This window comes from Gymnodraco acuticeps, unplaced genomic scaffold (genome assembly GCF_902827175.1).
Source record: "Gymnodraco acuticeps unplaced genomic scaffold, fGymAcu1.1, whole genome shotgun sequence".
Classification (NCBI taxonomy): domain Eukaryota; kingdom Metazoa; phylum Chordata; class Actinopteri; order Perciformes; family Bathydraconidae; genus Gymnodraco; species Gymnodraco acuticeps.
This window is the reverse complement of record NW_022990701.1, coordinates 5,497,180-5,510,471: the sequence shown is the minus strand read 5'-3', so window position 1 is coordinate 5,510,471 and position 13,292 is coordinate 5,497,180.

The window sequence follows — 13,292 nt, the reverse complement described above, 5'->3', positions numbered from 1 at the left end:
TTGCCATAACTTCCAAACTACAGTGACAGTCTTAAGGTAGAAGGTCATTCACAACAAAGAGATTTGAGGGAGTATTTTCAGAGGAATTTGTCACAATCAAAGACTTCAGAAATGCTCAGTGGTCTTTTCAAAATATCGCCCTCATTTTCCCCAGATTTCAAATCTGACTCATTGCATTTCCTGAATTACTCAATGGTGACGGTAATATGCATTTTTCTTTATCGTTAAAATCAGAACCCTTATTTAAAATCTGTGTTCCACTAGAAAACAAACTTGTTATTTACAAATGTTTACCTTTTAAATTGTTTCCATGCTTTGGGATCCATTTGACTGATCTTTTAAGGTTTGTCTTTAATTAAATTATTTCTCTTTTTGGTGATTCTGAGAGGTTTTACATCATAGTAGATATAGTATATCTCTTAAAGGTTGTTCTGCACTAAAACGTGGCTTTATTGAATGTCCTGTAAATACTGTACATACAAAATAAAAATATATTCTTTATCACAACAAACCTGATAATGTTGTGGTGTCTTACACGTATGACTTATTTCTGTACCCAAGAGTTGTTACATTGAATTCCCTATAATAACATAAGCCTAATATTTAAAAAATGTCCGTCATGCTTCAAATATCTCTCTTGTCTATGAATAAGAATCGGTAAAAGGCTAATTTGCTCAAGTGGGCCCAAAGAAATTATGCAGCATGCAAATATGTATTTTATGATGTGATCTTTGTCAGTGAAAACAACTGGATTGTGACTCAGTTATTCACAGAGTGCAAAGAACCAAATTCATTTTCACAGCGCGAGAAGCAGTAGACTAGATTATTAAAAATCGTTTAATTCTAACTAATAACTTTCATGCCAACATTGATGAAAAGTCAACCGTGTTAGTCATAGTAATATGTTTTATATTTTTATATTTATATTTTTCTATATTTGTATTGGTTAAGTTCAATTGTGAGTCCACATTTCAAAGAAAAAAAATTGTATAACAATTCTAATTCCCTCCGCTGCTAAATAGTGTGATAAGGCTACAAGTGATACAAAAAGAAGTAGATAATTAGAGATTGTTTGGCCACTATATTTAAGCTGTATACACAGGAAATATTGGTGAGTATTTTTTCCAGAGTAATTACTATTTTGCTCTGAAATAGTGATATTTAATCATTTTGGAGTGTATTTATTACTCATAGCTTCTAGAGTGCGATCAAAAATGCAGAGTCAATTCTATTGGAGTCAAACCATGACCACGCTGTAACGGAGGTGATCTCTGGGGGCGTAGATCTCGGTGTCTTATATTATATAGCTTAATTTTTGGCGAAGTATATTACTTTGTTCCACGCTAAAACATTGCACAGGAAGCATGTGAATCTATGTCATTTATGCATCTATTTGTCACGATCTGTCTATGTTTTAGTTTGTCTGTCTCTGTTTCCTGTTGTAGTTTGAAAAGTGTTCCCCCTCCCGTCTTGTCTATTGCTGGTGATTGTGTTCACCTGGTGCCCTGTGTTTCTCCTCCCTCCTCACCTGTGTCTTGTTGGTTTGATTAGTCCTGTGTGTATGTAGGTTCTGTTTTCCTGTTAGTGTGTGTGAGGTCCTTGTTGCTGGTAACTGTTCATGTGAGACAGTCATATTGAGGCTGTGTATCATGAACCACAGCGATGAATAAATGCCCACACCGGGTTGTATTTTAACTCTCTGCCTGCTTGCTTGGTCGGGCCGCTCAATGGTCAGCTTCATACACGCCCACTCGTGTTACTTAAGCACTTTGGTTTATTGACCTTTTTTATTATAATGATCATTATGGTTCATTTATTCTATTCTGAGTAAAATTACCTTCTATTGGGAGTAAAATTACCTTCTATTGGGAGTAAAATTACCTTCTATTTGGAGTAAAATTACCTTCTATTTGGAGTAAAATTACCTTCTATTGGGAGTAAAATTACCTTCTAGTTGGAGTAAAATTACCTTCTAGTTGGAGTAAAATTACCTTCTATTTGGAGTAAAATTACCTTCTAGTTGGAGTAAAATGACCTTCTATTTGGAGTAAAATTACCTTCTAGTTGGAGTAAAATGACCTTCTATTTGGAGTAAAATTACCTTCTAGTTGGAGTAAAATTACCTTCTATTTGGAGTAAAATTACCTTCTAGTTGGAGTGAAATGACGTTCGATTGGGAGTAAAATTACCTTCTATTATGAGTAAAATGGCAGTAGAGTTGTTTTTAATATACGCTACATAGAGTAAATAACCATTAAGCAGAGTCAAATCTAAGCACATAATAGAGTAAAATGAACTCTAAAAATACAACTCTGAACAAAGAGTACATTTTACTCTATATAGGTTGGGACCAAATGTAATATTTTTAGAGTAACATTTGAGTCAATTTTACTCAGAGAAATTTACTGTGTAGTTGCAGCTCATTGTAAGAGTGTCACAGTGGGCTATGCAGTGAAAACAGAGTATTTGGCTTAGTTTTTTTACTTCATTAAGTAAAATATGTATTACTAACAAACCTTAACTGTAAACTGATGTTTCATTTGATCATGATTCATCCCCATTTGATGTGCCGGACCATCTGACCAGACCATCTGCACAGTCCACCATGAGGGACTGCTTCAGACCTCAGAGGCTTCAGCAGCTACATTTAGCATCTGCCTGCATGTTTAAATTGTCTCTGGAAGCCTAAGTATAGAAGTGGAGACACTCACAGACACTTAATGACTGCCCATTTTCCTGTAGTGTGTCTGTGTGATGACACACAACCAGCGTCACTGCAGGATACCGACGAGACTCTAGCTCCACCTGTTGGTTTGTTAGAGTAGCAGCAACATCCACCAACTGGGTTGAACTGACTGAGCTGTATTCACACTGTGTCTCAAATGAGTGGCACACTTTTACCTTGGTCCACCATTCATATTAAGCTCTCTTACAAAAAACTAATCAGAAAATGCTCAACTTAAAGCTGTACTATGTTAATGTTTTGAGCAATGGTTTAAATTAATATGTTTGAGTGTAAGAACATTATGATTGTTTGTTAAAAATTGATTATTATCACACAACGCAGTTTCGCTCGGCTCTACAGAGCTTTATGGCATCACTTTGTTTTGTTTTTTTGCTACCTTTGGTTCACTTTCTCAACTCTTGTGTCATTTTGAGATGCAGCAAAGAACAGATTTCAGTAAAAAAAAAAAAAAACCTGTAGCCTACAATACCTGCTCATCACCAAACACCAGAAAGACACAGTTAACAACTAGCTGGTACCTTCAGGAGTAGGAGAGACCAGAGCAAGAGTCCAATGTTGCCCTGGATGCACAACTCAATTTACATTAAAGCACATCAAAAATCAATAAATGCCAAATTAAGTAACATGATGAAGGAACTTTGGGGGTTTATACGTTTTTAAGGTACATGGGTTACATTCCCATAGGTAAAAAAGACTAGTACATATCTATCACCTATTCAAACAATTAGGTCCTACTTTCTTTTTTTACATTTTTCATGTTGTGCGTGCAAAGGAGTTGGAAGATGAACTGTGGGTGTTAAATATGGTCTCAGTAGTTGAAGCAGGAAGGGGATAGTGCTCGATTCAGTCTCACAATAAGAAAGGTGTAAAAACAGGTCACGTATTATTGGAAGGATTAACACTCATTCAACATTGTGTTCTTTATATTGCAGCTTCTTGGGTTTTTCAATAATAACCAAACACAGCTACATTGGAATTTGATGAATGTCGTTTTTTTTCTCAAATAAGTGTCATAGTGTTTTCCATAAGGCTGCTTTTAACACTATGACACACTTTTGCCAGTAAGGGAAGTCTTTATGTCAAGGAAAAAACAACTACTAATATGTGAAAACAAGAAGGGGAAAATAAATATTGAGTCATTAAAGTTGAAGCCCATTGCATGTTCATTATGCAATAAATCTTCAGTATCTTCAATCTTTTTTAAATCTCTCTAAAAGGGGAACAATAAAAACAATATATTTGAAACAAATATAACTTGATGAATTTATCGATATATTAAATGGTAAATAAATAAATGGACAAGAGGTCACTTTCTATAAACTTGTTGTCTACATATCCCTAAAAAAGCTGCCAGGCCCCTGCAGCAATTACATACATATTAGGACTAAACTAAATACATTAAGTTAATACATGTTTGTCTGTAGGTTAACTGATTTATTGTGTTGTAAAATAAAACACATCTGCGCTTGTTTCTTTTAAGAAGTACATTTGAAATACTTTCACGTGTTTTGTAAGACATTCTTTTTAAATTCAGTGTCTGACTTTAGCAGGGGAAATGCCACGTGCGGTGCTAATATGTGCGTTTGAGAGGCATGCAAATTATAAAAAGCCACAGAAGGTGAAGCTGATGATACATCAATGACTCATCAGCAATCAGCAATGTGCATCTCATGCTCGTAAGAATTCCAGATACATTTTCCCTTTTTGTTTTAAATATTTACGAGACACATTTCATTTCAGCGGTTGTTTAACTTGTGTACGTTTCTGGACCTCCAGACTGAGGAGGAGGATTTCCATTCTAGTTCAAATAAGAGTTGAGGCGGAGCACTGACCATACAGAGGAGGTGAGAAGCTGACACACACATACACACACACACACACACACACACACACACACACACACACACACACACACACACACACACACAATTAGAAACACTGTATTACCATGCCATTGTTTTACTGACTATTATCTATCTTATTTGGTAATAAGTAACACACCTCTCTTTTATTGGGTGGTCACCAGGTGGTCACACGTTTAAAGAGGCCCTATTAGGCTTTTTGGTGTTTCTCCTTTCTTGTTGTGTGTTATAGGTTTTAGTGCATGTAAATGGTCAGCAAAGTTTAAAACCACCAAATTCCCTCCAGCTGGAGTTTCTCTCCCACACCCCTGCCTGAAACGCCTCAATTGGATGTCTTTGTATAGTTCAGTATCATAATGACATCACTATGTAACGCTTGCTCTATTGGCTAGGCAAGGAGAGTTTATTTATACAGCTCCTTTCAACACAAGGCAATTCATAGTGTTTTACAAAAATGAACAACATTTAGAGCATTAAGTAATAGTGCTAGTGCTCCAACACCTTGTATGTGATAGGCTAAGGGGCGGGACATCTCTAAGCGGTTGACCACTCACAACAGAGCCAGCTAACCAATCAGAGCAGACTGGGCTCTGGTTTCAGACAGAGGGTGAAAAGAGGCAGCACAGGCAGTATGAGAAAAATAGACATTTTTGAACAATAAAGCATGGAGACATGTCACAGTAGAGACACAAAATACAAATATGAACCTGAAAATGGGCTGGAATAAAAAAGTCCTCTTTTAACCTGTTAAACCCCGAGCCTGTTTTTCAGGTTTCAGGCTCGAAAATGACATTCCCAGAACAAATGACTATAACTTCACTTCTAAAAGGTTTATATGAATAATTGTTGTTATCAAAGCAAGGTTACATCTGTGAGTTGGATGTAGAAGTGTCAAAATCAATATAGATTTTTCTGTGTCAGAGTAAATTCAGATGGAACATAGCAAAAAAATGTAAATTCTTGTCTCCGCCTAAAGAAAACCCATTACTTATAGTGAAGACCAACTGTTACGTGCCGTAGTGTTTGTGTGGTCGTGTGTGTGTTTTTCTCTCTCTCCTTCTGACTCCCCAGGTGCAGCCTGATTGTCCCCAGGTGCAGCCTCTCCCCAGGTGCTCCCAATCCTCAATCAGGGCCTCCATATAGGACAGGAGGAAGGTTGCTGTCTCTCTCTCCCCGGGCTGGATGTGTGCAGCGTGGTGTCCATGTCTCCAGTATATAGTTTTGTTGCTAGAGTTGTTTTGCAAGTTGGCTGGTGAGCTGTGTTCATGTTTTGTTCATTAAACGACTGGTTCGTTACTCAGAGATCGGTTTTCTCTCCTTTTTATCGTGCTTGGTCATCCTGGTGTGTTGTTACTTCCCTTTGTACCCCTTAGATTTAGAAGGGAACGTAACATGGGGGCTCGTCCAATCTTTCAGAAAAAGAGTGAGTATTTGTTTGTGGTTTAGTGTGTTTGGTAGCATTGACTTCCTCAGTTTAGACAGGGGAGTGTCTAGCTGGGCTGAATCAGTCCTTCCTTCAGGCACTCATTTTTTATTTTGCCTTTTATTTTCGGGGTAATCCTGGGTGGGGTTGTATTCCCTGTTGGGGGCAGGCGATTCAGGGTTTCGGCTGCTGATGTTTGCCTTTAAAGTCGCCTCGAGCCCGGCACGCCCCAGAAGATAGTTAGGTAAGTTTGGTAGGCAGGATTTGGGGAAGTTAATTAAAAAAAAAATAATAATAAAAAAAATAAAATATATATTTATAAGTAGCCGTTGCTAAGGATGGCTTTTGTTTTGGAGCAATTTGTGGCCAGTCCTACTGTGGGTCAGCTAGACTGCTGTAGGAAGCTTGATTTGCGGTTAGTTGCTGACCATTATCACGTTTCTGTCTCCTCTGCTCTTGTTAAAAGTGAACTCAAGGCTACTTTGCTAACTGGACTAGTTGAACAGGGGGTTTTGAGTCGGCCTACTTCAGTGGAATCTCCTGGCGCGGTGGCCGGGGCTGTAGCAGCAGTATCTCATGGTGGAGGCCGCATTGGTGTTACTCCTGGTGTTCAGAGTGCTACGGAACAGGCAAAACTTTTCACCACACCTCAGTTTGGCTCGTTCTCGGCAGGATCCTCACCTACGGGGTCTAAATTAGATGCTAGGGTAAAAATGCGTATGGCTCGTCTCCAGTGTGAGAGGGAGGAGCGTGATAGGGATTTTCAGCTCAGGAGGGAGCTGGAGATCAGGAAGCAGGAGCTGGAGCTGGAGATCAGGAAGCAGGAGCTGGAGCTGGAGATCAGGAAGCAGGAGCTGGAGCTGGAGGCAGACACTGCTGTCCGGATGCGTCAGCTAGAGCTCCAAGCAGCTGTGGTGGGTGATTCTGCAGTTACACCTTCTGGTCCTGCTGCCTCCTTTGACGTGAGCAGGCATATTTCTTTGGTCCCTGTGTTTCGTGAATCAGAGGTCGATTTCTATTTTGGTGCATTTGAGCGCATTGCTGCTGCTCTGCACTGGCCAGAAAATGTGTGGGCTATTCTTTTACAGTGTAAGCTAGTCGGCAAGGCTCAAGAGGCTTGCTCTTCTCTTTCTGTCGAGGATAGTTTGGTGTATGACAAGGTGAAAGGTGCTATTCTCAGGGCATATGAGCTTGTGCCTGAGGCCTACAGGCAGCGTTTTCGCGGCATGAAGAAAGCTTCTGGTCAAACGTACGTGGACTTCGCGAGGGAGAAGAAAGCCCTCTTTGACAGGTGGTGTAGAGCGTGTAAAGCTGATGACATTGCTTCAGTGTGCGAGCTAATGATGTTAGAGGAGTTTAAACACTGTGTACCGGAGCGTACGGTAGTCTATTTGAATGAGCAGAAAGTGACTACCCTTCAGCAGGCTGCCATTATGGCAGACGAGTTTGCGCTGATACACAAGAGCGTTTTTTTTTCAGCGTGATCCTCCTCAGCGGGACACTTATCGTAGAGCTCCTGACAATTACGTTCCCTGTGCCAGAGTTCCATTGTTAGGTCCCAGGATAAACAGAGCTTGTTATTTTTGTCTTGACCCAGGTCATATGATAGCCGACTGTGCAGCTTGGAAGAGACAGCAGACAGTGGATGGCAAGCGCCCAGAAGGGGTGGGTTTGGTTACAGCAGTGTGTCCTAGTGGACGGGCCACTGTTAACAAAGGGCCTGATGAGTATTTTAAGCCGTTCATCTCTACTGCCTTTGTCTCTCTGTCAGGAAGAGGTGGAGGACCAGCGGCAGGTCACGGTGTTGCGAGACAGTGGTGGCTCACAGTCATTCATCCTTGCCGGTGCCCTGCCCCTGAGTGCTGAGTCTGCCTGTGATGCGAGGTATTGAAATGGGTTCTGTGCCCGCACATTAGGGCTGTGCAATTAATCGTATTTTAATCGCGATTACGATTATGGCTTGCGACGATTAGGAAAACAGCATAATTGACAAAATACGATTATTTTGCTGGGTGCGCTTTCGCCCCTCCCTAAAAGCCCACTCGGCCACGTGGGAGTGACATGTGTTGTGAGTGTTCAGCGTAAGCGAAGATGTCAGAACAAGAGCAGCAACTAGTTAAAAAGAAGGGTCGCGGGGAGATTCCCAGTCGATCGCGAGATGTGTCTAAAAATAGAACAACAATATTCTGTTTTATCGTTAATGTCCTGTAACATAATGTTCCCGTGCCAGAATAATGCACTTGAACGCATCAAAGCTTTGTGATTGGCCGGCCTCACCCCTATGTGTCGGGGCGTGGCTGGTGAGCAGTGCACTGGTTCGCTGACGTTGTCCGTGTCAACAGCATGGATGGTCAACAGGAGTGACAGTCCGCACACACACAAGACCGCAATTATGGCAGAAGCAAAAAAGCCCAAAATATATAATTTTCACTCCAAGTGGGAGGATCATTATTTTTGTATCTATTCCAATTCAAAGTCCATCTGTCTCATCTGCAATGCGAGCGTGGCTTTATCGAAGAAGGGTAATTTAGGAGCGGCATTTCAAAACAGTGCACAAACGCTACGAGACGGAATTCCCTCCTAATTCTGCCCTACGCTCCAAAAGGGGAGGGGCCTGAGAGCACAGCTAAATGCACAGCAGTCCATTTTCACCAGGCCCAACAACAAGAGCAAGGCTGCTACCAGAGCATCTTATCGTGTCAGTCACGTTCTTGCGAAACACATGAAGTCTTTCGAAGACGGCGAAGTTATGAAAGAAGCTTTCCTGGAGGCTGCGACGCGCTTTTGTGGGACAGTAAAAATAACAGCAGCATTTCAACAGGTTTTTGATATAATAAAAACTCAATTTAGATACCGTTATTAATCTGCTGTAAATTTTAGTTTGTTTGAATTTATTCATGATAATTATTGTACAAAATGGTATAAGAATGCAAACATTAAGATCTGTTCTGTTTAAATTGATTATAGTCTATCAGTTCAGAAACTAGTGTTGCTTGCATCCTATTTTAAAGGCATTTCTTTTTATACTCTAATAAAATGCAACAAAAAATGGGTTTGATTCTATTAATGTTGTCTTTTTTATTGCACTGTTGCTGCAGCAGATTACTGTGTAGCTTCAGATCTGAGTTGTCTTATTAGTAAGCCTAATTTATACTTTTGTAGCAACACTATTTTTATATAATGGCAAAGAAAGGGTTCAGAGTCTTTTCTTTTTTTCCTGTGTCATATGTGGCAGCACTGCCACAAGTTCCTCTTCAGAGAGGGTCTTCAGTACAGGTGGCAATATTGTCACCTGCCTGCGCTCATCTCTGAAACTAGACCATGTAAACAGGCTGGTATTTCTTGCAAAAAATCTTTAAGAGATGACATGAGCAGCCCTACCAGCATTTGTCATGGTGGCCAAAACATTTGGTCTTAAATTGTAGTTCAACATTTATTTCCTGTTACTTCTGGACCATGACGGTTGGCCAGCCTTCAACGTTTAACTGAGTGGAATATGTTGAATATGTTTTACCAAAATGTTGGCTATATGTTAAGGAGTTTTCAGTAGGTTGTGACAGTGCACTGCAACATATTTGATTTCATTTATTTTGGTCTAATTTATTTTTATTTATCATATTAATATATGTTTAGTATGGTTTTGGAAGTGCGCTCCAACACATTTATTGATCTTGTTTATTGGTAAAATATTATTTGTTTTAAAGTTCAATAAATGGTCAATGAATAATCGTCAAAATAATCGTGATATCAATTATTGACCCAAATAATCGTGATTATGATTTTTGCCATAATCGCACAGCCCTACCGCACATCTTCACAATGTCCATGTCCAGTCTGAACTGGCTACTGGTTTCTTTCCAGTTGCTGTGCTCCCCACATTTCCTGTCGACGGTGTGGATGTCATAATGGGTAATGATATAGCCGGGGGTAAAGTTTATCCTCAGGGCAGTTATCCTCACTGTAGGGCTCGTAACAGACGTGTCACACGTGCTCATTCTGTTTCTCTCCCAGGTCCCGACACTAAGAGATTGTGTTTTTATTGTCTTGACCCTGGTCATTTAGTGGCGGAGTGTGTGGCTTGGAAGCAGCAGGTGGCAGCTTCCAAGCATCCAATAGTATGCTGGTGAACTAGGTAATGAGTGTTGTTGGTAACTGTGACCAAACACTTGTTTGGTTTTATGGGGGGGAAGTGTTACGTGCCGTAGTGTTTGTGTGGTCGTTTTTCTCTCTCTCCCTCTGACTCCCCAGGTGCAGCCTGATTGTCCCCAGGTGCAGCCTCTCCCCAGGTGCTCCCAATCCTCAATCAGGGCCTCCATATAGGACAGGAGGAAGGTTGCTGTCTCTCTCTCCCCCCTTCTCCCCGGGCTGGATGTGTGCAGCGTGGTGTCCATGTCTCCAGTATATAGTTTTGTTGCTAGAGTTGTTTTGCAAGTTGGCTGGTGAGCCGTGTTCATGTTTTGTTCATTAAACGACTGGTTCGTTACTCAGAGATCGGTTTTCTCTCCTTTTTGTCGTGCTTTGTCATCCTGGTGTGTTGTTACTTCCCTTTGTACCCCCTAGATTTAGAAGGGAACGTAACACCAACCTTGAATGATGGGTTAGTAGCCTAAAAGCTTTAGGAATCCAAAGTATAACATAATAAGTACCCTGTATCAAGATTGAGGCAAAACAAGTGACATTTGACCTTGTTAGAGGTTTATGAAAATAAAGTCCAGGCGGAATAAGCTTTGGGCACATTTGGTTCCATCAGTGCCATTTGACCTTTTTCAGGTACCAGACTATACAAATCATTGTATTACATTGAATCATCACTATAGGTATTCATTCCACCCAAAACATAAAATATTTAAAAAAATAAGAATTTTTAAAAATAAATATTTGTGTAGCTGTGTTGGTATGTGTAGGTGTGTATGTGTAATGCTGCGTTCAGACCGGACGCGATGCGAATATTCGCTTCGCTCTAAACGCTCGAGTTTCACCGCGGCTGCCAGCTGTGTTTACTCGCATCATTCAAACAAGACGCGCTAGCTCGGGAGCTACAACTACAACAAAATGAACATATTTTACCGTGATTAAATTGTAATACACGTTTCTAAATGATGCCGACATAACATACTGATACCGGTTAGTAAAAACCATGAATTAATGCTTGACAAGTCTGCAGACAAGACGGCAGGCGAAAAACCTTTTAAAATGTTTGTTTTCTGAATGGAGATTGGGTCGACCAGGCTAAGCTAACGTTGTATATGCTCACACCACACTCATAACAACGGCCTACAGACATAAATAAACCAGCGACTGTATTCGCCATGACACAGACAGTCTGTGGTTTGTTCTTGTTTAACTTTTGTACAGTTTCTGAACAGATATGAGGAGTTGTGATCTCTGTGTGCTAACTGCTAACAGCTAATGGCTGATGTTTTCTGGTTGAACGTCAGTGACGGCAGGCTGAGATCCTCACCGCTGATTGGCTTCCGCGAGAACGCGTCACGTGAATTTGACGCCCGAGTTGAAAACATTGAACTCTCGCGTTTGACGCGGCCCCCTTCAATCGCATGATTCGCGCCGCGTCCACCGCGCCGTCGGAGCGAATTCGCGTCTGATCGTGTCTCTGCATTGACTTTACATGTAATCGCACCGCCCCCAAATGTTGCATCGCGTCCGGTGTGAACGTAGCATAAGTGTAGCTGTGTGTGTATGTAACTGTACCAATGCGCTATACAATAAAACTACACTGTAGGTCATTGTGTGTAGGTGTACTTGCACAATAAAAAAAAACGGAAACATAGGTAACATTTGACTCCAATTGGGGCAGATTTATTTCAAACATTTTACCAACACACTATAGGCATGTAAAAACAAACATTTTTACCAACGTACTATACAATAAAACCACACTGTGTAGGTTTGTAAAAATAACAAATATTTTACCAACACACTATACAATAAAATCACACTAGGTATATAAAAACAAGTATATATCTTTTTTAAATAAACACTCGCAAAACGTTATACCTACCTGAACTTTATACCTACCTGAATGTTCCAGTATTTAGGTCGTGCCACTCCCTGAAACAGTTCTTTTTGACAGTGAAGCACAGAGGGACCTGGCACTTCCTGCAGTACACAGGTGTCTTCACCCTTTTGAGTCCAGCATCTAGGCACCTCCTGCAGTTCTTCCTGACCTTGGTGGCATCTTCCCCATAATACTCGGGCATGCATGTGAGTGGTGGAGGAGGGGTTGGTGGAGGTGCAGGGCCTTCAGCAGGGCCTTCAGCAGGGCCTTCAGCAAACTCCAACAATTCTGCAGCAAGCTGCTCCCTGAAAGTCTTCTGGGTGTGTGGCTTTGTCCTGCTGGGGTCATTCCTCATCTAACAAATGTGGAAAAACAAAGAGATTAGATTAATTCACTGGTTTATACTTATAGGTTAATATTAGACTATAAATGAATAATATTACACCAAATAAACAAGTAAACACATGTATATTCATTCACTGGCCATTCATTTAGAAAATGTAACTCCAAAAAGACAAGTAACACTATTTAGCATTTTGCCTAATCATTCCTGTAGCTTCTTGGCTAAGCCAACACTGTGACCAGGGCCGCCCCTCCCTACAGGCCAATCACGCAGGCTGCATGGGGCCCCGCCTTGCGCAGGGGGCCCCGCCCAGAGGGCCTCAGCTGCTGTGCGCACCCCCCGCGAGAGTGAGAGGTGACAAGGGGAGCACGTCTGTAACCCGACACCGTTGCAATGAATCGACATCTGACCAATCACGGCTTTGATACGGCCACTAGTGCAGGTGAAGAGATGTCGGTGAAAATACAGTTTCAGTCCGGCACAAGCAAGAGGGAAAAACCAAAACATGAAGAAACTAGAGCATCACTCGAAGGTGGGTTATTGTATGAGTCAAATGTACAACTTGCGAATGTTGTATAAGTCAAATGCTAAACTTTTGCCAATTGCCATATTAAAACATCAGCTGCAATTCACGACATGAAGAAGGCATGTCTCTGCAGAGCATACAGGCTAATGGAGATGCAGTTATTTCCAGCATTCTTTATTTACCATTCATTCAAGTATGTTATGCCTTTGATCTGCTAATGTACAGGAGGAAGAGTAATACACTGTCTGTCTAGTTGGCTTAGTTAAAGTTTACAGCCTAAAAAACATGGAGCATTTTTCCCCCTTTTATTCATTTTTTATGTCAATTTGCACATTTCATGGTGATGCTCAGCCTCTCCCCTTAACTCCTAACAGTC